Genomic DNA, 24,623 nt, shown 5'->3' on the forward strand with positions numbered 1-24,623 from the left:
CAAGGTACCAAATGGAATAATGTGGGAATCCTACTTTAAAGTAATACAGAGCGTCCCCGACTTACGATGGTTCAACTTCAATTTTTTTACTTTGTGATGGTGTGAAAGTGGTACGCATTCAGTAAAAATCATACTTCAAATTTTGAATTCTGATCTTTTCCCAGGCTAGCCCTAGGCAGTGCAACCCTCCAATGATGCTGGACAGCTGCCAAGAGCCGCATCTCCTAGTCAGCCACGTGATCACCAGGGTAAACAACCGGTACCGTTACAACCGTTCTGTACCCGGACAACCATTCTGTTTTTCACTTTCAGTACAGTATTCAATAAATGACATGAGATATTCAATATTTTGTTATAAAATAGGCTTCCTGTTAAGTGATTTTGCCCCACTGTAGGCTAATGTAAATGTTCTGAGCACATTTAAGGTAGGCTAGACTCAGCTATGCTGTGCAGTAGGTTAGGTGTATTAAATGCATTTTCCACTTACAATGGGTTTATCGCGACATGACCCCATCATAAGTCAAGGAAGATCTTTACTTTTAAAAGTCTAGATTGATGCAGAAAAAAATCAATGATAAAGAAAATATCAAAACTTTAAATAAAGACAGGATCTGACCCCACACTTGCATTAACTCAGCCTCACTTGTTTCATCCTCGTCCTGGTCCTGCCAAAGATGAATAAACAGCAGGAATCGACTACAACCCTTAGGACAAGGGACCAAGGGAGGTTGGGCGTTACTGAGCCCAGGACAAAAGCGGGGTCTGTCCCACAGGACCTGCAGCCACAGAGGAGATACCGCTGCTGCAGAGGTGCCACGGGAGACAAAGGGAGAAAGAAATACCATGGCTTATCCCTCCCTCCTGCCTGCCAGTCTCCCATCAGCACCTCCCACTGGCCAAGTTCAGCTGAAACTCTGCTTATGTGGGAGCCTGGGAACCATGGTCTGCAGCGGGAAGGCAAAGGATGGATCTGAGGCCAGATAGGTCCAGAATGGCCCAGGAACTTGACTCAGTTCCTCTTCCACCTAAGGGCTCAGAAGTGTGAGGACAGGGTCTCCCTGAGCCTGATTTCTAGAGGAAAATGGGCTTATGTATTTGAGACTGCCACCAAAATGATGATGACAGACGGTGGTACCCGGCAACAGATTCTGAAGGTTTTGTCGCATCTATGTCATCTCCCACGCCATGCTCTATATAATGGGGGGTGTAGGGGAGGAAGGGTCCTGCATGCACATCTCCAGACATAATGGGAAGTGACAAGGACAAGAACATGACCACTCCCGCCCTCTGGGATTCATGAAGTTACCAAATCAGAACTGCCCCAAACTAAGCCCCTTTCAGAACTACAGCAAACTGGAGAGACACACACATAAAGAGAGGGTACACCAGCAGGATTCAGACTCATCAGATGCTGGTTCTTAGACCCTTCAGCTCTCAGAAGGAGGTGGTAATGGGCAGGAGGTGGCAGGGAAAGGGAATTGTCCAACTAGGGCAGAATTTCCCGTTTGGCAGTTGTGCTGGTCAGGAACGTGGGATTGGAGGTCAAACGGGTTTGAATCCTGGTTCTGCCCTCGAATGGGATGTGTGACCTTGGGCAAGTAGCTGAGCCTCCCTCAGTCTCCGTGTATCAGTAGAATGAGGATAATCACAGAACCTGGGTCAAATGGCTGTTGTGTGGATTGAACAAAATTATGTGGGTGAAGAACTTAGAGATCCCAGCTCAAACCAAATACTCAATAACTGGCAACTGATCTTCATCCTTATGATTATCACTGAGTTGGAGACAGGGACGGAGGTTGCACTGCAGGAGGCAGTAGTTCAATGACCTCTGGGATATGCAGAATAGTATGTTCAGTGATTTCTGAACTTGGGGCCCAAGTTCAATGTATAGTGTGTTTCATAGATAGGGAAGGATTGCAGTTTCTCTCAGGTAGTATTACTCAGACATAGATATAGATGTAGATGTCGGTGTAGATGTAGGTGTAGTGTCAAGTAGGTATAGGTAGATACACATATGGCTATACTTTATATAAACTGCATACTTTAAGGAATCATGCTAAGTGGTAAACAAAACTAGATCTAAAATCAGTTACGTGTTACTCTCACACAAAATTATGAGCAACTCTCTCTTCAAATTAAGTGTTCACTGAGCAAACACTATGTGCCAGGCACTGTAGTAGGCATTACAGGTAAGGGATACATATAAGAATAAGACATGATTGCTACCCCCAGAAGCTCCCTAACCTATGGGGAAAAGAGACATTTACAAAAATACTTCTCCCTAAGGCAGGGAGTGACTAAGTTCAACTTTGAATCCTTCCTGGAAAAAGCAGCATTTGAGCTGGTCTTGTTCAGTAAGCTCATGAAAAGAGAAAAATGGAGTGTAGGATTCAAAGAGCATCTCACCTTCCTTTCTGTGGGAAAAGTGGAGCTGTGTGGCCCTTGGAAATACTTTCCTTCCATTTGTATTAAGTTTGTTATCAGCCTTTTTCTTTCAGCAGGAGGTGGGTGCCTACAAAGCTGTCGCTAAACAATGTTTTCAAGGTTCAACCATGGTGTAGCATGTATTGATACTTCTTCCTTTATGTGGTTGAATAATATTCCATTATATGGATATTTTTATCCATTTTGTTTATCCATTCATCTGTTGATGGACATTTGAGTTGTCCCCTTTGGGCTGTTACGAATAATGCTGCTATGAACATTCATGTATAAGCTTTTGTTTGAACACCTGTTTTTAATTATTTGGGGTATTTTCCTGGGAGTGGAATTGATGAGTCATGTTGTCATTCTATGTTTAACTTTTTGGGTAACCATCTGATACTTCTTAACAACCACCAGAGGAATAGAGCTTCTCCTTCCAGAAAGATCCATAAAAGTACTGGGATCAAGTCTCATTGGCCATATTGGGTCACATGTCCATCCCTGAACCAATTATTGTGGCCAGGAACATGGAAAACCATGACTGATGAAGGTATGTCTACCTCTGCAGTAAAGAAAGCTCTCTACCCAAACCACATGGACTGAGATGGGTGAATAGGTGGGTTTTTTCCAAAGGGAAATCAAAGTAGTGTTAAGTAGTGAAGAGGAGGGGAAACATACTGGAAGACAAAAAGAAGTGTCCACCACTTCACAAAGGAAGCGATAAAACAACTGCTTGTGATCGTAATGTGGGAACATGTGATGCATATTTCTTGAGCACCTAATATACGTCAGGCACTCTCCCAAATGTTTTGCACAGAGGATAAGTATCCCCATGACACAGGTTAGAAAAATGAGGCTCAGAAAATTTAAGTAACTTGCCCAAGGTCACACTGTTAGAAAGTAGTTGAGCTAGGACTTGAACCCAAATCTCTCCAATGCCAAAGCTCCTATCCTTTCCTATATACCATGCTGGTACTTTATTGGGTACAAGGCAACAGGCATGAAATAATCTGGATGACTTCTTGGTAAAGGATTACTATCTTAATATTCACCATGCTAGGTACCAAAGTTTGAGCCTCCACGTGCACAGATACACTTAAGCACAATTTCCAATGGTTTGAGTTGAATGGATTTAACCCTCTATCTCCCATTACACAGTCTTCTTTTTCCTCATTAAAATTACGGACAATGTCCTTTATCAGCCAATGGGTCTCTTAAAGATGGTCAGAACTCCAGAATTCCACTTGGGAAACCTCTTTACTGCACAATGGAGTCTGTGATGTCGTCAAAGAATGTAGAAATTAAATTTCATCACCAAGGCTTCCCAGGTCTTTCAGTAGTGGAACTTTAGCTGTTAAGCCATATTCCTTCTCTTGGACATCAAAACATTTTTTTGTTATAGCATTTAATTTGATTCAACCCCAAAGGATTGTTTTTCCGAAATGGCAGGGATCTGCTTATCTTTCCATACTCTGGGTAAAATCTCAGTCCTGTTGTTAACATGGTACCTTGTCTCCCTCCTCTGTCTGAGCTGGGAACAAGAAGAAACCTTTACAATGACAGTCTCATAACAGGATTGTATTTTTTCTGCACATTACATCTCAAGGGATCATTGTCATTTGTCTCCTGCAAATGACAATCCAGCTTCTCTGGGCCCCCTAGTTGCTTGGGGAGAAATGCTACAGCATAGCTTGTCTCCAATGATGTTTTATAATTAGAGCAGAAATCCAGTGCTGATAGAGCTGTCTGGCTAAAGAGGTGCATGAGCCTTTCTGTATCCACATCAGCCCCCAGTGGCTTGAAAGCATATCTGATGTTTCTTCACTCTGACGACATTTTGTGTACATACATACAAATAAGAATCAAATCTGATCACACGCAAATATGAGTCTCCAGGAAAAAAAGTCAGCCTGTTTATTCCCCACTAGACATTTTATAGCTCCCTACCTCTGTACTTTTTTAATGTGCTCTTTACTTTTTTCTGAAATAACCCTCTCCTTATCTCCACTTAGACAAATACATCTTTCAATTGTCTCCTGAGACCACTGCAGCTTACAATGATTTCACCCTCCAGTGGCATTTGACTGTACCTTCCATTCGGCAATTAATCATGAGCTTCCTTGTGGCACTGCCTTTATTCTGCAACTGAACTGTTTTAAACTGTTCACATTTATTGTCAGGGCCCTGGCCTTAGTTTTAATCTTACCCTGAATCAGAGGAAAATGGGTGGTTAGAGGACAAACCAATTGATTGAAAGGGCTGAGAATTCTCCTGTCCTCTCATGCTCCTCACTACTCATCCTCAACGACCCTCTTGGACGTTCTATATACCAATGGAAACTCAAAACAATTACTCACATCAACGACAGACATCAAGAGTTCTTGAGGGTACTGAAAATTACTCCATGAATTCTGAGGAGCTAATAAGCCAAGCGAGAAGGGTGTGAAGGTCAATTAATAATAAAGACAGTGGATACGTGACATTAACCTTGTTTGAGGATGAGGGCTTTACCTGACTTAGACCAACCATAAACTCCTCTTTGGGTGGCTGTCCATGGTTCTGAAAGTTCTGCTGCCACGGACAACTTACCTCCTATCATTAACTTGACCTTTAACTCCCTAACTGCAGCTACCATTGATTCTGTTCACATGGCCTAACCCCTCACTTAGCCTGACTTCAACTAAATTCTATTCTGAACAACCCGTGTCCCAGATCAACAGTCCTGGGAAGCAATGGTAGTTTAAAGAATAGACTCTGGAGTCAGACTGCCTGGGTTTGAAGCTCAGATCCAATCCACAATAAAAAGGAAGCTACTTAACATCACTTGTCAATTTGGGATAGTAGTACTATGTACTTCATGGGGTTATTCAGATAATTAAATGAGAAAATCTCTATAAAGAGTTGAGCAGAATCCCTGACACATAGTAAGTTCTCAGTGAGCCCTTTATTGTGATGGTTATGTCTTAGACCCTTAACTATATGTAAGGTATTAAAAGAAAAGAACTGAATCTTTTCCTTCATGATACCCTCTAGTGGCTAGAGTAATAGGATGGGCAGATGCTTTGAAGTAATTCAGACTGAGTCCAAATCCTGGTCCCACAACATACTAGCTGCATGATATTAAGCAATTTACTTAACCCTTCTTAGCCTCCTTTTCCTAATTTATAAAGTGGAGTAAATAATATATATTTTTTTCGGAGTTGCAAGTATTCTAGAGGATGTACATAGATAGCTGGACTAAAATGTACGTGAAATAATTAGTGATCATTGCGTTTATGGCTACAAATTTGAGAGGACTGCACAAAGACTTTATTGTTTCTGCTCAGCTATCAACAACAGTCTGTGAGAGTCAAGAGTGTATACTGAGGAAAAGCAGCAAGGATTTGATGCTTTCTCCTGGGAGGCCCATTTCTCTGGGAGGCCCATTTCTCTGGGAGGCTTCTATGACATTCCTTTGTATGGTGGATCATTTATTTAAGACAGTTAAAGCCTTGGTCATCAACTCATTTTTTTTTTTTTTTACAAAGAAGGGAATTTCATGTAGAGAACTTCTGATGTTACCTCTGCATCATTAGTCTGGCTATGTAACATGGGTAACATAGGTCCAAATGAGACTCAAGAAAGACTATAAATGATTCTGTCTCAGAAAATATTACCTTTCTAATTGTGAATCAGGTGCTATCATTGTATTCAATGCCCAGCATGTTGAAATTAAGTTCTCCTGTTCATTAACATAGTTTTGGAGAAAATCTGGAGACCATCAAAAATGCGTTCATAAATTACCACTCCTGGAATCATTCCCATACAGGGAAACCCTTCCAAAGGTACCTTCCCCAGGAGACAGTCCTTTGGAGGTTGAAGGAACAATTGGCCATTGCACTTCACAGTACCAGCTGCATGTTAAGACCTGATGGAAACTGGTAAGAAAAATCAGGACAAAATGTCATCTATTCTTTGTAGACTATATGCCAAGTGCAGGAACTTCTGATTCAACACACAGTGTTATTTTCCCACCTAGGGAACACCCCTCCATTTATCAAGCTTGATCTAAAGAATAAACTTCAGACATGTTTTTAAAGAGGTAAGGGCTCACACAGAGTTCCTGCTGGTCATTTTGCTCCCCTGAAAAATCAATCTTTCCTCTGGCCTATGGGAAGCATGACACCACTGTCTGTCCACAGTCTGCTTAGCCCCCAGAGCCCATGCCCCACCCATAAGAAGAGCTTACCAACCTAAGGCTTCAAATGTCTGATAGACCAGGGAATTAAGAGTGGCCATATTGGGAAGATGTCCCCCGAAATATCTTCAGCTGTTTTCACTACTCTGAGAGTAGCTGAAAAGCTCCAAAACATGTTTTTAGAAGGCAATATTAGGCATGCAATCTACTAACATGTCACCAAATATCAAAACTTATTTCTAAATTCCACAGTGGTTTGGGGAGAAGCAGAAACCAAAGAAAATGGAAGGGAGTGCAGTAATGGGGTTAAGAGCATGGACCTGGGTTCACATCCCATCACCACCCCATCTTGGCTACGTTGAGTTACTTACTGCTCCATACCTCAGCCTCCTCCCCTATAAAATGGGAATACTAACATCACCTATCTTACAGAGTTGTAATGGGTATTAAACTATATAATCCATATAAAGTGCTTAGCCCAGGGCCAGTAAATGGCAAATATTCAATAAATGGTTTATATAACATTTTTGCGTGCATGATATGCATGATCTCATTGATTATCACAATGCTATGAAGTAGGTATTGCATCCCTCTCCCATTTTGTCACCAAGGACACTAAGACTTAGAGAGGAAAAGGAATTTGCTTTGGATCCTGCTGCTGGGAATTGGCAAATCCATGATTCAAACCTACATCAATCTGACCCAGACAATCTTAGCAAATTTAATCAACTGTTATGCAGAAGACCCAAGCCCTTTGTAATCTCTGACCCCAGTAACACAACCCTCTCTGAGGGACAGATCAGCCCCAGCAATGAGCCAAGGGGAGAACTGCTCTGATTTCCAAATTGCAAAATGGAAACAATTACTAAAATTTTATAAAATTGCACCCCATACAGCTAAATCACCTTAGGGCACAAGTGCAAAATTCAACCCATTCAGCAAAAATGCCTCCAGGTTCCAAACATCCCAAATGTAAAACTGTGTATTTTCATAAAATTAAGATCCTAGGGAACAGGGTTTGTCAAAGAACAACTTCATGCCCCCTTCTTTGCACAGCTCCCAAAAAGGGGAAAAGGAGAAGTGAACTCACAATGACTGAGCATTTACTAAGTGTCAGGCTTTGTGGAAAGTGTTTTACAGATCTTATCACTTCATCCACCAAATAACATTAAGACGTAAGGATTATTAGCCCCTTTTCACAGGTGAGTAAACTGAGAGTCAGAGAGGTGAAGTGACTTGCCCAAGGTCACTCAGAAGAAAAACCAGCATTAAAATATAGGTTTATCTAAACCAAGCACCATTCACATAGTCTATGATGGGGCTGTGCCCCTGCAGACATCCTGAAAGCTCCTTCCAGTATACCCCACTGGACTTTCCCAGAGCCAGCATTCTTTAAGAAAAATTAAATTAACTAATCAATGGCATTGGTGCCATCACTGAGACCTGGGTGGGCATGAAGTCTCAGAAATAGAAACCTTTCCTAGAAACACTGTCTTTGCTCCATGTCTCCTGACTCTAGTTAACAATTCTGAATAAAGTAAAAGGTTTTTTTAAAAATCCTTATTAAGCAATATACTCCTCTCTGTAACTGCTAAGTGTTCACTCTTTCTGAGCCTGGCCTGAGTGTTAATCCTCTTTCCCTGTGATCTTTATACTCTTAGAAAGTACAGCACTCTGAATATGAAGTTTAATTATTGAAAGGGGGTGGGCTATGTAAAAAGTTATACCTGAGAATTTGCCATGCAAAGGACAGATGGATACCATGTAGTAGAACAATTCCTTTTGCTAGAGCTATGGGATTATGGCAAAATTGCAGTTAAACAAAGTAGACCATGCCAGGGAAAGATGTCAGCACTTTTTGAATAAGCCTGCTTTCCAATGGCTTATTAAGTTACCTCTAAAAATTTGCTCTGGGATAAAACCTGACTTGCAAAATACTGGTTTTAAATTATGCAGCATTTAGGAGTGCCTTCCTAGCATTCACCAAACTAAAATCCTTTCTTTTTTTAATTAAAGTGACTTTACTTTTCATATAATGCTGAGGTGACCTCTTCTATATTGGGAGTTTGCAAGAACACTTTTAAGGAAAAAAAAGATATTAAATTATCAGTCATGTAGAGTTTTACTTCCACCTAGGATGTAGAAAGCTGGAAGGAGCTTCACTCCCACCCCAACAACAAGAAGAAGGCAGATAAACTCCAAAAACATAATTTTTCTTCAATGCATCTGAAAGCTGAGGTCACAGGGAAACTGAGTAGCTTGAACTCCACGCAAAGGTACCTCCAAGGATCATCTGTGACAAAGTATGGGATGAAGAGACACCAGGCATACAAGTGAGTAAGAAGAACTCAGATAAATTTTTTTTTTTATTTTCTAGAGGCCAAGTGTGGGCTAGCATGTGATTACAGAATCCCTGAGAGTCACAGGCACAAGGGAAGCTTGTACACATTTCCAAGCTCTTGTCCATAGACCATCAGTAGGTGCTTGGGAGAAAGATCAGAAGAAGGGTGAGATACTAGAAAGATCTTTCCTTGGTGGTATAGTCCTATCATGCTGCTGGGTTAAATGCAAAAGCCCTCATCCAGATCCTTCTGCCCAACAGAATGCATACCTCAAGATGATGGAAGCAGGGCAGCAAATCCAAGGCACAGGTGGAGACCCACTGTAGCAGGAGAAAAGGCAAGAAAAAGTATCTTCTACCCCTGGGGCAGGGGCATGAAACAGTTACATATCAACAGAGGGATCTGTTTACCAGTGTCACAACAATCCTAAATGTATATATACATAACAAAAGAGTTTCTAAATATTTGAAGGAAAAGATGATAAGACTGAAAGGAGAAATAGATAAATGCATAAATTCAGGTAGAGACAAAAGCACCCCTCTCTGTGTTACTTGATAGAACAAGTAGGAAGAAAACAAGTAGGGATATAGCAGACTTGGACAAGACTATCAACAACCTGACCTAATTGACATTTATAAAACACTCTACCCAACAATAGAATATACATTTTTTTTTCAAGTGCACATGGAACATTCCCCAAGATAGACCATAGTTCTTCTACACAGAGGTCTACACAGGCTCTTCCAGAAAACAGGAAAGAAGGAAAGACTTTTCAACTCATTCTCTAGGCAAGGATTATCCTAATACCAAACCAGACAAAGAAATTAGAAAAAAGAGAAGAAAAGTATAGAACCACACTGTCAAATAGAACTTTCTGCTTTGGTGGAAATATCCGCACTATACAATATGGCAGCCCCTAGCCACATGGGGCTACTGAGCACTTGAAATATAACTAGTGTAACTTAGGAAATAAAATTTTAATTTTATATAAGAATTTAATCTATTTATATTTAAATGTATATAGCCCAGTGTCAAGGAATTCCTGTCTTGTATAGTGCAGCTATGGACCAATGTCCCTAATGAACATAGATGCAAATACCCTCAAAAATATTAGCAAATGAGATCTAGCCATGATAAAAAAATGATCAAATATCATGACTGGATGAGGTATCCTAGGAATATTACCTTGGGAATGCAAAGTTAGTTCAGCCTTCAAAAATCAATCAATACCAACAGACTAAAGAGTGAAAACCATATGATCCTATCAATAGACTCATAAAAAGCAGTCAAAAACTTCAGTGTCCATGCATGATATGATCTATCAGCAAGATAGGAATTATAGGTAACTTCTCTGACCTGGTAAAGAACATTTGCCAAAAAAACTACAAGTAATAGCATGTTCAATGGTGGAAGACTGAACACTTCCCCACTAAGACTGGGAATAGGCAAAGGTATCCACTCTCATTAATCCTAGTTAACATTGTACTAGAGGTCCTGGCCAAAACAATACAACAAGAAAAATAAAGACATACAGATCAGAAAGAAAGAAAGAAGACCATCTGTGTTGACAGTAACACAATTATCTATGACGAAAATACCAAAATACCTATAAAAAATTACTAGAACTAATAAATGAGCTAAGAAAGATCACAGAATTAAGGTAAATATACAAAAATCAATTGTTTTTTCTATATAGTAGCAATGAATAATTGGAATTAAAATTCTAAAACAAGTACCACTTATTATTGCACTAACAAACATGAAATACTTAGGTATAAATTTAACAACGTATGTGCAAGCTCTTATGCCAAACATTATAAAATGCCTATGAGAGAAATCACAGAAGATCTAAATAAATGGAGAGACATATCATGTCTAAGATAGCGAAGGCTCAGGATTCTTAAGATTTCAACACCCCCAAATTTATCTATAAACTGATAAGCAATCCCAATCAAAATCCCAGCAGGATTTTTATAGAAATTGCCAAGTTTATTCTAAAATTTGTATGGAAAAGCAAATGCATTAGAGTAGCCCAACTAATTCTGAAGAAAAAGAACAAAACTGAGGACACACACTACCTGTTCAGTTACCATGAACAGTGTAGTACTGGTAAAAGTGCAGACATATTGATCAATGAAGCAGAAAAGAGACCCACACATGTATAGTCAATTGATTTTTGATGAAGGTGCAAAGGCAGTTCAATGGAAAAAGAATATCCTTCACAATAAAAGGTACTGAAACAATTGGACAACCATATTCAAAGTAATAATAATAATAAACAACTGAACCATGACCCCCGCCAATGCCATATAAAAACTCAACTCAAAATCACAGAGTAAAATGTAAAACCTAGAATTATAAAACTTTTAATAGAAAGTTTTTAATAGGAAAAAAATCTTTGTAACCTAAAGACAGGCAAAAATTTCTTGAACAGAAACACCCCCTCTAAAAAATAATCACCATCCATAAAAGAAAAAAAATTTTTAATATCTGCTCCTTGAAAGGTATTGTTAAGAAAATGAAGGCAAGCCACAGACTAGGAGAAAATACTTAAAAAACAAGTATCTGAGCCAGGACTTATATCCAGGATATATAAAGAACTCTCAAAGCTCAATAATAAGAAAACAAACTGAATATTATTCCACTATGAGAAAGAAGGGAATCCTGCCATTGGCAACAACATGGATGGACGTTGAGGGCATTATGCTATGTGACATAAGCCAAACAGTAAAAGGCAAATACTGTGTGGTATCACTTATAAGTGGAATCTAAAAAAAAAAAAATCAAAAATGTCAAACTCATAGAAACAGAGAGTAGGAAAGTGGTTGCCAGAGACTGGGAGTGGGAGTGGAGGAAGCAGGGAGAGGTTGGCAAAAGGTACAAACTTTCAGCTACAAGATGAACAAAGTCTGAGGATCTAATATATAACATACTGACTATAGTTGATAACATTGTATTGCATAATTGAAATTTGCTAAGAGTAGAACTTAAATATATATATTCATATAAATATTTATATATAAATAAATTATAAATATTTATATAAATATATATGTTCTACCCTCTTAGCAAATTTCAATTATACAATACAATGTTATCAACTATAGTTGATATACATATATAGTTTATATCTATGTGGCAATGGATGTGTTGATTAGCTAGACGGGAAGAATCCTTTTACAATGTGTATATATATATATATATATATATATAAAATAATCATGATGTATGCTTTAAGTCTCTTAAAATTTTATTTGTCAATTATACTTCAGTAGTGCTGAATAAAAAAGAAAACAAAAAAACAATTTTTTAAATTTAAACAATTTTTTAAATGTCAAAGATTTGGACAGTCCCAACCCCCAAAGAAGTTATGTAGGTGGCAAATAAGCTTATGAAAAGATACTCAACATCATTTTTCATTATAGAAATTCAAATTAAATACACAATGAAATACCATGATAAATCTATTAGAACGGCTTTAAAAATAAAAAAAAAATACTAATGTTAGGTGTTCTCATTTGTTTCCGGTAGAAATGCTAAATGGTACAGCCACTTTGGAAGACAACTTTGCAATTTCTTGTAAAGTTAAGTATATACCTACAAAACCCAACAGTCTCTCTCCTAGATATTTATCCAAGAGAAATAAAAGCTTATGTTCACACAAAGTCTACACATAAATTTTTACAGTGGCTTTATTCATGATTGCCAAAAACTGAAAACAACCCAACTTGAAGAAGCCAGACTCAAAAGGCCACATCCATTTTAATGATAAATTGGAAAAGGCAAAACTATAGGTATAGAAAATAGATCAGTGATTGCCAAGGGCTTGGGGTGGGGGGAGGATTTGATTATAAAGGGGCATGAAGGAAGTTCGGGGGGTGAGAAAAGTCTATCTTGTTTGAGTGATGCTTACATGACAGATATATTTTGTCCATATACATGGAACTGTTCACCAAAATTTAAGCCTTAATAAACCTGACAACATTAAAAAAAAAAAAACAACCCCATGCTCAAGTGCCCAGGCCACACCCCAGAACCGTATCATCAGAATCTCTGAGATGGAACTCAGGCATCAATAGTTTTTAAAAGCTTCCCAGGTGCAGCCGAGGTTGACAACTACTAACCTAAAAAGGACTGGGGTTTAATCAAGATACAGAAGAGATGATATTGTTGTTCTGTGCTATTTGCTTATAAGTGTCTGTTCAATAAATGTCTCCATGTGTGGAAGAGAAAAAATAAACCAATCATGTAGATAGCACCTAAATATACGGTGATTCCATTTTTCCTTTCACATGGAAAATTTCTGCAACTGAGACCAAAGCCTTAACTGGTAACTCGAACTGCTACCCGAGAGGATAAAATGTGCTGCGCAGGAAGCCAGCACTGCCTGTCTCTCATACATCCCATCATTCCAAGTAGTAAAGCAAGTCCAAATGCCCTTTGGAATGCCATAAACCTTTGAATCAAAACTTCAAACTAAGTCTTCTGCCTTAAGTTTTAAAAGCCAAATGGACCTTGATCTCTTCTCTCCCCAAAATGACTTTTTTGACATTTCCTTTGTCTTCCACTTAGAGATCTTAACTATAGTACTTCTGTCTTTATCTCTTATGCAAGGACTTCAGTGTGGTTTTCTTGTTTGTGGATTTGGTGATTTCCAGAGGCCCCAAACTCAGACTAGAATATAACATGACAAGGGTTGTGGTTCTTAGATTGAGTTCCCCAGACACAGGGTTCATGTGCAAGGGATTCCTTAAAGGATTGTTCCCAGGAAAAGCCAGGAAGAGAGAGGAAAAGCAGGGCAGGGCAGGAGAGGGACTGAAGCAAGTGTGCAAACCCAGGCAGAATCCCACAGAGGGGCTTAAGCCTGATGCCACAGGGAACTGAAATGTAAGTCATACAGCAGTGGTGTATGGTCCCAAGCCAGGGCAAGGGAACATGGGCCTCCAGTGTTTGGTTTAACGCTGCCTTCTGGACACATACATAGCCCGGTACTTCCCTTTTCAGGCTCCATAACCCAAGAGCATGGGTCTCTGCAAAAGAGAGCTGCACGTGTGAGCTGCAGGAAGTGAAAGCAAACTAAAGCCAGGGGTCATGCAAAAATGGGATCCAAGTGGATCTGGGCAGAGCACCAACCTCATTCCTCACCCCCATTTCCTGAGCACCCACTTTGAACCAGGTGTCCTGCTATGCTCTTTACATCCCTGAAAGAGCTGTATTATTACTCCCATATTCTTGTTTAACCCTGACAACAACTCTGTAAGGTAACTATTGCTAATTACATTTTAAAAATTAGAACGCTAAGGCTCAGAGAAGTTAAGTATCTTCCTCAAGACCACACAGCTACTAAGTGGCAGGGGTGGGATTCAAACCAGGGTTGTTGGCCTCTGCCAAGTTTGTTGCTACTTTTCTCCCTTGATGTGTCCGCCTTCTCTTCTCTGGCACATTCCCCCAATTAGGTACTGAGGCCTTTCCTGCCGCCGATGCCTATGGCCATAATTCCACAGGTGATTTCCCCTACTTTGAATCTTGCCACTGTCCACACTCTGGACCCCTATCAAAACCTACTGTCCTGGGCCCCAGAACTTGTTCTGCCAATGGCCTGCTCCCTGTTGGTTTGTCCAGCTGGAAAAGACTGCAGTGAGAGAATTCCAGCCAGGAATTCATGACTGGGGATGGGAGGGTAGAACTTTGTCTTAACCTGAATGAACAGATTTCTCTCTAGTCTCAAGAATCCAAACTGGAATGTCAGTGGAAATCAGAATACACGAGGACCCCGATTTGACAATAAACAACAGACAAGAGAGTGAAAGAAAGTGCTCTCTGAAAAGATATTTTACGGAACGTCCAAGAGTTATCTCGTGTAACTGTGGCATCCCCATACCCAACTCCTCAGAATTTATCTCTCACTCTCTCAGGCCCCCCGAGACACAGCCAAGGAAGGTCTATAAATTATCCATCTGAGTCCCCTCACCTCCTCTCTGGATGACAAACCCTAAGCAGTGAGCAGAGCGGATCAAATTAGCAAGCAGCTTTCACCCTGCCTCACCTGCAAGCAGCAGAGAATCTTCTGCTAGACGTGGCCCAGAGGTTAGAAACTTCGGGAGCTTCCTGTATAAAATCTGAAACTTGCCGAGTACACGGAGGGCACGGAGAGATGGAAGGAGGCAGCCACTCCAGATTGGTAGGAGGCAGGGTTAACAACAAGCAAGGGAATCTACGAGGCTTGTCTTGGGTGCCACAAGCCAAGTAGATCTTGGCATCCGCCTGCCAGAATCTCAACAGTTTACAGAGGCCTTTAGGGGCTCAGTCGTGAATCCTGTCCACATGATCTCACCAACACCTTACTCCATCAAAGCCGCATCCTTTAACTGACTCCCAGTGGGAGGAGAAGAGTGGGCAGAATGTAAATTTCAAGGACAGGGGAGGGGTAAGGAGCCTCCAATCACCCTGGTCCAGCTTGAGAGTCAACCAGTGGTCATGTCCTCTCGATGACCTCCTCCAACAGTATCATCCGGAACCAAAAAACTAATAAAATTAGTTAATATGAGGTCATTAGGGTGGGTCCTAATCCAATGTGGCTGGTGACCTTGTATATATAAGGCCAAACAGAGAGTGTCAAGCCTGCCATATACGGTGCTGGGGACAGGAGTGCAGGGTAGGGGAGAGCCTCTAAGAGCCTGTCTGGAGAGTGGCTACAAAACAGCCATTGTGAAAACAAAATGGCATCTTGTGAGATTGGAAACATTGTAATAAAAGTCTAAGGATATGTAAGCAAATAACAAAAATGACTAGCAGCCATGAGCATCTCCTATGTGCCATGGGCTTCTATATTACTTGTATTATAGATCATCTTTTATTTGTATATCATCTTCATCCTCCCATATGCTTATAAAATGGCTATCTTGTAATTCCCACTTTACAGATGAGGGAAGTGAGGCTCAGCGAGGTTAAGTAACTTGCCCAAGGTCACACAGCATATAGAAGTTTGTAGTCAGGAGTTGGACCTGGTTCTGTCAGGCTCTAAAGCCACACTTTATTTAATTTTTATTATAAAGTTATGGTAAGATTGAATAGCCCAGCAGTTAAGTACCCAGCCTCTGAAATCAAACTGTCTTCAAACCTCAGCTATGCCACTTATTGGCTGTGTAACTGCATTAGTTTGCTGGGACTGCCACAACAAAGTAAACAAACAGGGCTGATTAAACAGAAATTATCATTTCACAGTTCTAAAGTTTTAAAATCAACATGTGATGGATGCATTGGTTCCTTCTGGGGGCTGTAGGGGAGAAATCTGTTCCATGTGTTTTGCAGTTTCTAGTGATATCTTGGCAATCTTTGGCATTCCTTGGCTAATTGAAACATCATCTTGATCTCTGCCTTCAACTTCACAAGAGTTCTCCCTGCACACATCTCTGGGTCCAAATTTCCTCTTCTTGTAAGGATACCAGTCATATTGACTTAGGACCCACTCTAATGACCTCATCTTAACTAATTATATCTGCAACAACCCTATTTCCAAATAAAGTCACATTCTGTAGTACTCAGTGTTAGGACTTCAACATATGAATTGGGTGGGGACACAATTCAACCCGTAAAAGCAACTATTTGGCAATTACTTTTTCTCTCTGTGCTCACTCATCTGTCAGAGTGACTCTTACAGGGTTGGGGGATGGAAAGAGTTAACATATACAAAGTATCTAAAATAGGGGTCAGGAAACTATCACCCAAGGGCCAAATACAGTTTGCCACCTGTTTTTGCATTGCCAGCAAGCTAAGAATGTTTTCTGTATTTTGAAAGAGTTGGGGAAAATGAAAAGAAGAAGAATATTTCATGACACATGAAAAATGAAATGTGAATTTCAGTGTCCAGGAATAAAGTTTTATTGGCACTCAGCCACGCCCATTCATTTACATACCGTCCTTGGTTATTTTTACACTACAGGAACCAAGTTAAGTAGTTGGCAGTTTCTACAGAGACCATATGAGCACAAAGCCTAAAATATCTACTGCCTGGCCCTTTACAGAAAACATTTGCCAACTACCAATCTAGAAGGTTACCTAGGATGTAGTAAGAACTATATTAACATTGCTTATTGCTATATTTTTCCCTTTTCTTTCACTTGGTAGGAGTCATCTGCCTCTGCCATCCTTTTTGTAGCAATGAGAATTCTCAACCCACGTGATGGAGGGGGGTCCCCATCCACAGCCCGCCCCGAGTGCCTGGCGGGTCCCAGTCCTCCTGGAATCTTCCCCCGCATTGGCCGGTTTCCTCCACCAGGGCTCATCGGCTGCTCCCCTGGCTGAATCAAATCCAGGCCAGTAAAGCTCACTTCTCTCCCTCCTGTCTCAGCAATTTTGTTTTCCCCCACTGCACAAGTTCCCAACAGCTTCAGTGGGTACAAAGGTGAGCACTTCCAAACCTTAAACTATTTACATCTGAGAAACACAAGGGCTTTTTCTCCCTTTCGATCACGTCAGCCGTTGGCATCTCCTCCCTCCTGACTGAAACGCCTGCCTTCTTCTGAAAAATTGTGGGAAATGTGCATCTTTAAAAAAGAAGTATGTGCGCTTTTTTCCCCCCCATTTTTCCAGTGGCCAAAAAAAGAAGTAAAATGAAGCCTCATATTTTAGTTCGAAGGCTCATCTGGGTTACCTGGGAGGAAGGGGGCAGAGGAAGATACAGGTGGACGAGCCCGCAGCCCGCGGGGGTGTCTGTGGGGAGAGAGAAGGAATATATTTCGTGCTGAGTCAGCACAACTGGAGAGCTTGGGGATAAATTTGCAGCTCAGACGGGGAGAAGAAACACTTTTCCTTGCCAGATCTGAAGAGTGGAGAATTTAATTGCCCCAGAGACCACAATTGTTTTGGCTTAACGTGTTCCTGGCTTTGTATTGGATGCCATTTTTGTTCTCGCAATTGCCTTTTCTTTTCAAAATTGTGGGATTTAGGAATAAAACCGAGTTATAGGCAGATTAAAGTCTTTAACTCTTAATTAAAGGTTTGTATTCAGCCATTCTCATCCAACCTCAGGATTTTTCATTCCAGTTGCCATTGGGGAGAAATGAGAAATTCTAAACATAAGTCAATGTCATGCACAGTCCCTCTGATGTCAGACCATTGTCCCCAACGAGGACACAGCTGCTGTTGGTGTGGTGGTTGTGTCAGTCAGGCTAAAGTCAGCCTGAGATGGGGACATGGCCCTGCTGGAAAGCTGAGGGGAGAAAACTCTCCCCAAAGAGGACCCAGACTAGTTCCCCAGGGACCCCACATCCTAGAAAACTCTCTTTCTCTGCAAGCCTCACTTTTCCCTAGTCCTGACATCCTGCACTTTCCCATCTCACTCAACGGAACTCCAGCTTCAGTTGCTGAGACCGAAACCTTGGCATTATCTCTGACACCTCTCTTTCCCTCCAACCCCACATCCAATCAGTGGATAAATCCTATCAGTTCTATCCAGGACCGGATTCATGATTTGTGGGGCTCAGTGTCAAATGAAAATGGGGGGCCCCGTCCCAAGTGTTACCGAGTCCAATCTCGCTCTGCTCCCCGCACAACAGGCTAGTGAATCAGAGAGGAGGTGTTGAGGCAAGGAATACAACTTCATTAGGAAAGCCAGCAGACTGAGAAGATGGCAGACTAAAGTCTCAAAATAACCATCTTATCGCCGTTTGGATGCCAGTTTCTTTTGTAGCACAGAGAGGGGGAGGAGATGAGGAAGTAAAGTGAAAAGGCCATCAGTGTTGCAAATATCACCTGGAATGGCCAGCCTCCGGGTGGGGGACGTGTTAATTTCTTCTTTCTTGCAGCCATCCACAGGTGGACAGGGTCTGGATGTTTCCCTGAACAAACACACTTGGGTTTAACATTCAGGCAGGGTTCCCTGAGTCAGGCCATTATGTATAAACAGTATCCTTTTAGTAAACAAAAGCAGTGAGGAGCAAAGGTTAAAGTAAAAGAAACAGATCCAACAAGTAGTCAGATTTGGCTCTTCCCTGTTACAAAAGGTTATTAAGAATTCCAAGACGGTGACAGCAGAGCATGAAACCAAGTACAGGGTCCTGCTGAGCAAGGGACAGTGTGTGACACCAGAGGTCACATGGCCGTGATGCCGGCCCTGGTTCTACCTGCAAAAACATATCTCAAATCCGACCACTTGTATACTAGAAAATTGAATACAACAATATATATTAAAAAGAATACCCCAAGACAAAGTGGAGTTCATTCCAGGAATGCCAGACTGGTTCACTATTTTAAAAAATCATTCAATATAATCCATCATATTAACAGACCAAAGAAGAAAATCCACATGATCATCTCAAACTGAGATAATAAATGTATGCTGTTTTTTTTAAAAAACTCTGACCACTTGTCACCACCTCCACTGCTGACCACTTGGCCTGAGTCCTCCCTTTGGCCCATCAGGCGATTCAGAGAACAGCAGCCAGAGTAAGTTGGAGGATGTCCCTCCTCTGCTCAAAAGCCACCACTGGCTCTTCATCTGGCCCAGAGTAAAAGCCGAAGTCCTTACAATGGCTGACAAGTCTGTTCACTTCCCCCGCGACCTGCCTAGGACCCTCTTGTTCATTTTGCTCCAGCCACACAGCATTCCTGACTGTTCTCAGACAAGCCCGGCCTGTTCCTTCCTTGTGACGTTGACCTTGCCCTTCCCTCTGCCTGGCATCTCTTTGACCACATTTGCACGCTATCTGTAGGTACATTCTCCCTCCCATCCTCCAGGTCTTACTCATTCAACACATATTTATTGAGCACTGATGATGTGCTAGGCACTGTCGGCACGGTGATTGGATTTCTCTGCTCTTTACTGAAGTAGAGCATCTTTTCATAAACTTATTGGCTATTTCATAACTATTATTCAGAGTATTTAGGGTTTTTTCCTTTTTTCTTTTCAACAGACTGATTTGATCTTTTTTTAAACAGCTTCAGTGAGATATCTTTTTAAATTGTATGTATGTAAAATGTACAACTAGATGTTTTGACATATACAATTGACCCTTGAACAACAGGGGTTTGCATTGTGCAGGTCCACTTATAGAGTTTCTTTTTTCAGTAAATATATTGGAAAAGTTTTTGGAGATTCGTGACAATTTTTTTAAAACCTGTAGGTAAACCACGTAGCCTAGAAATATTGAAAAAAATTTTTATAAGTTAGGTATGTTGTGAATGCATAAAATATATGTAGATGCTAGTCTATTTTATCACTTACTACCACAAAATATACACAAAGCTATCATAAAATGTTAAAATTTATCAAAACTTGGGACCGCCCTGGTGGCCCAGTGGTTAAGAATCTGCCTGCCAATGCAGGGGACACGGGTTCAAGCCCTGGTCCAGGAAGATCCCACATGCCACGGAGCAACTAAGCCCGTGTGCCATAACTACTGAGCCTGCGCTCTAGAGCCCGCGAGCCACAACTACCGAGCCCACGTGCCACAACTACTGAAGCCTGTGCGCCTAGAGCCTGTGCTCTGCAACAAAGAGAAGCTACCACAATGAGAAGCCCACACACCACAACGAAGAGTAGAGCCCGCTCACCACAACTAGAGAAAGCCCGAGCTCAGCAACGAAGACCCAACACAGCCAAAAATAAAATAAATTAAAAAAAACAAATTTATCGAAACTTATGCACACAAACACTTACAGATCATACATGGCACCATCAATTACACTAGGCTTACGTTGCTGCTACTTTGTCATCAGTGCATGAATTGTTATACCTATAAATAAATATGAATTTCTTTTTCACATTATCTTTTCATTTTTGATGTCTATTATTAGTAGTACATATAACATCTACCGTGTTTTGTATCACATAAAACAATGTTGATATACGTACTGACGGACAATTTATTTTGTAAACAGATGACTATTTTGTAAACAGACGACATAAACTTGCAGTATCAACAAATACAGTACAGTACTGTATATGTATTTTCTCTTTCTTTTGATTTTCTTAACATTTTCTTTTCTCTAGCTTACTTTATTGTAAGAATACAGTATATAATACATGTAACATATAAAATATGTGTTAATCAACTATTTATGTTATTAGTAAGGCTTCTGATCAACAGTAGGCTGTTAGTAGGTAAGTTTGGGGAGAGTCAAAAGTTAAATGTAGATTTTCTGCTGTGCAGGGGGTTGATGCCCCTAACCCCCATGTTGTTCAAGGGTACATACTTTGTGAATATATACATACACATTGCGTATATATACAACACAATCAAGCTAATTAACACATCCATTACCTCTAGTAGTTACCATTATGTGTGTATGTGTGTGTGTGTGTGTGTGTGTGTGTGTAGAAGATCTATCCTCTGCAAATTTCAAGTATATAATACAGTATTGTTAACTATTGTCACCATGCTGTGATATTACACCTTTTTTATTCTTTTTTTTTTTATTGGCCTCCCCACACGGCTTGCAGGATCTTAGTTCCCCGACCAGGGATCAAACCCATGCCCCTGCAGTGGAAGCTTGGAGTCCTAACCACTGGACCACCAAGGAATTCCCTGAGATTACATCTCTAGAACTTATTCATTCTACATAACTGAAACTTTGTACCCTTTGACCAACATCTCCCCATTTACCTCACATCCTCCACCCCCACCCCGATTACCCCCATTCTACTTTACTTCTGAGTTTGCCTATTTTTAAACTCTACATATAAGTGAGACCATGTCTTATTTCTCTATGGAAATTATCTGTTTTAGGTACAGTTACATAGTACTTACTCCATGCCAGGCATGACTCTAACAAATCCGTCAAAGGGGGACTTGCTTATCCCAATTTTATAAATAGGGAAACTGATTAAGTGACTTACCCATGGTCACACACTCATTTTTCTATTAGGTAGTTGATCTTTAACATATTGATTCATAGGAACTCTTTATATACAATGGCTATTATCCATTTGTGTGTTATATATTCTACTGTCTTTATAATAGAGGAAAGACTCACCATATTGCCTCCACCTATCCTTGTATGATGCTTTCTATCCATTGAGCTGCAAATACTAACTAGAACATTTTACTTAATCTTGTATCTTAGTTATCTATTACTGTGTAACAAATTATTCATCTCTCCCTCCAAAAAAAGTTTAATAGCTTAAAATCACAAACATGTATTATCTCACACATATTCTAAGGGTCTGGGATTTAGGAGCAGCTTAGCTGGGCGGTTCTGGCTCAGGATCTCTCATGGGGTTGCAGTCAAGCTGTCAGCCAGGGCTGCAATCATCCTAAGACTCGATTTGGGTGGAAAATCCACTTCCAAGCTCACTCACATGTTTGTTGGCAGGCCTCAGTGTTTCACTGGCTTTTGGCCAGAGGCATCATATTCTCACCATGTGGGCTGCTCCAGAGGGCTGCTCACAGCATGGAAGCTGGCTTTCCTGCCAGTGAATGATCCAAGAGCAAGTCAAAGAGCATCAAGACGGAAGCCAAAACCTTTTATAACCTAATATCAGAAACGACGTCCATCACTTCCGCTGTACAGACCGACTCTGGAATAATGTGGGAGGGAATTACCCACAGGTGTGAATATCAGGGAGCAAGGAACCTCGGATGCCATTTTGGAGAATGGCTACTACACTGTGGGTCTTGCCATTATTATTCTCCATTAGTCACTTGCTGTGGAAATACCCATGTACTAAAATGGCACTTTTGGAAAGGGGAGAGACACTCTGAGTCCTCAATCTCCAAGATGGATTTCCAAAACTAGGGGGTTTTTGCCTTCCAATAACCCCCTATGCCCAAGACTCATGTGACAACCAAAAGAAACCCTCTGGTTATCTTAAGAAAGAAGGTTTATTTAAAGGAGGTTGGTGAAACAAACAAAAAAAAAAGGATGTTGGGACAACTAGGTCCTAATATATAGCACAGGGAACTGTAGTCCATATCCTGTGATAAACCATAATGGAAAAGAATATTAAAAAAAAGAATGTATATATATATATATATATATATATATATATATATATATATATATACACACACACACACACATATATACATATATGTATAACTGAATCACTTTGCTGCACAGCAGAGATTGGCACAACATTGTAAATCAACTAGACTTCAATAAAAAATAAATTAAGTTTTTAAAGAAAGGATGCTGGGTAGCTTACAGAATCCCCAACAGGCAGTGAAGACGTCACGGCTATAGGCACAACACTACCAGTGCTGGACACCCATGGTGCCTCTAGAACTGCAACTACGGGTGCCTCTAGAATGAGGACGTGGCTGCTTCTCTTTGCCAGGATGAATTCTGAATTGTCCTCCCTCTTCACCAATTTCTGATTCAAAGTCCAGGACAGGTGTACTTGACTGGCAGAGTTATTTGATGAGTCATTTGATGGGCCTGTGCCCCAGCTTCATGGAAACCAGGAGAGCTAGTGCCTATCATTTTCAGTCTCTATACAAGGAGGCAGGCTATGCCTCATCATTTGGAAGATTCCCTCAAATATTAGGACCTCAGATACCGAGCAGCCAAAATGTATGACAAATATCAACTACACCTACAAACCTTGGTCAGAAAACCCAAGGGGACTTCTTAATCTATTTAGTGGTATGAATCATTTTGGCAATCTGGTGAAGCCTATGGGTTCTTTCTCAGTGTGATAATTATAAATGAATAAAATAGAATACATTGGATTTCAAAGGAAACCAATTACATTGAAATATAGTTATAGAAATATTAAAACAAACTTGTGATTTAGCAATATACATGCAATACACATTGTTCTGTATTAGCACATTAAGGAAAAATCTAGCAGTAGGTTTAACAACTACTGTAATTTCAAAGAAGCAATGGGCCTAAAGGATATTTGAAGATTCTCCAACAATTATGATATATGAAAATAGCTATGATTTCCAATGGTGACCAAGTCACAGGAAGTGTTAATTCCACTGTGGTTTGTTGCCTACAATGATAATTGAAGAAATGCTAAAAATCAGTGAGAGGTCAGTGAAAAAAAGTTCCTTTCCAAGTTAACTAATCCCTTATATTCTATCCACAGACCTGTAGGGAATGGGGTTGCCATCTCTGGCTAAGAACTCCTGAAGTGTATGACAAATATTCCAACCTGCCAAGCCCTCTGGTTATAGGATAGAAAAGCAGGGGTGCACAAAATGACCAATAAAATAGGTTGAAATTGATCATGATGGTGAGTTTCCAAACCAGTCCTCTGGTTTGTAAATAGGTATTGTGTGTGTGTGTGTGTGTGTGTGTGTGTGTGTGTGTGTGTACATATGTATGTGTGTTTTCCTATTATAACATAGTCCTATATTTACAGACATGGAAAGATGGCATGATAAATTATTAAAAGGAAAAAGCACATTATAGAACAACACATAACAGTAATAACAGCTAACATTTATTGAAGCACTTGCTACAGGGCAGAAACTAAGGTAAGCACTTTACATATATCATCTTATTGAATCCGTTCACCAACACTTGGACATAGCTATTTTTATTATCACATTTTTTAAAAAATTATTTATTTATTTATTTATGGCCGTGTTGGGTCCTCGTTTCTGTGCAAGGGCTTTCTCCATTTGCGGCAAGTGGGGGCCACTCCTCATCGCGGTGCGCAGGCCTCTCACCATCACGGCCTCTCTTGTTGCGGAGCACAGGCTCCAGACGAGCAGGCTAAGTAATTG

This window comes from Balaenoptera ricei, chromosome 15 (genome assembly GCF_028023285.1).
Source record: "Balaenoptera ricei isolate mBalRic1 chromosome 15, mBalRic1.hap2, whole genome shotgun sequence".
In the NCBI taxonomy this organism is placed as follows: Eukaryota; Metazoa; Chordata; class Mammalia; order Artiodactyla; family Balaenopteridae; genus Balaenoptera; species Balaenoptera ricei.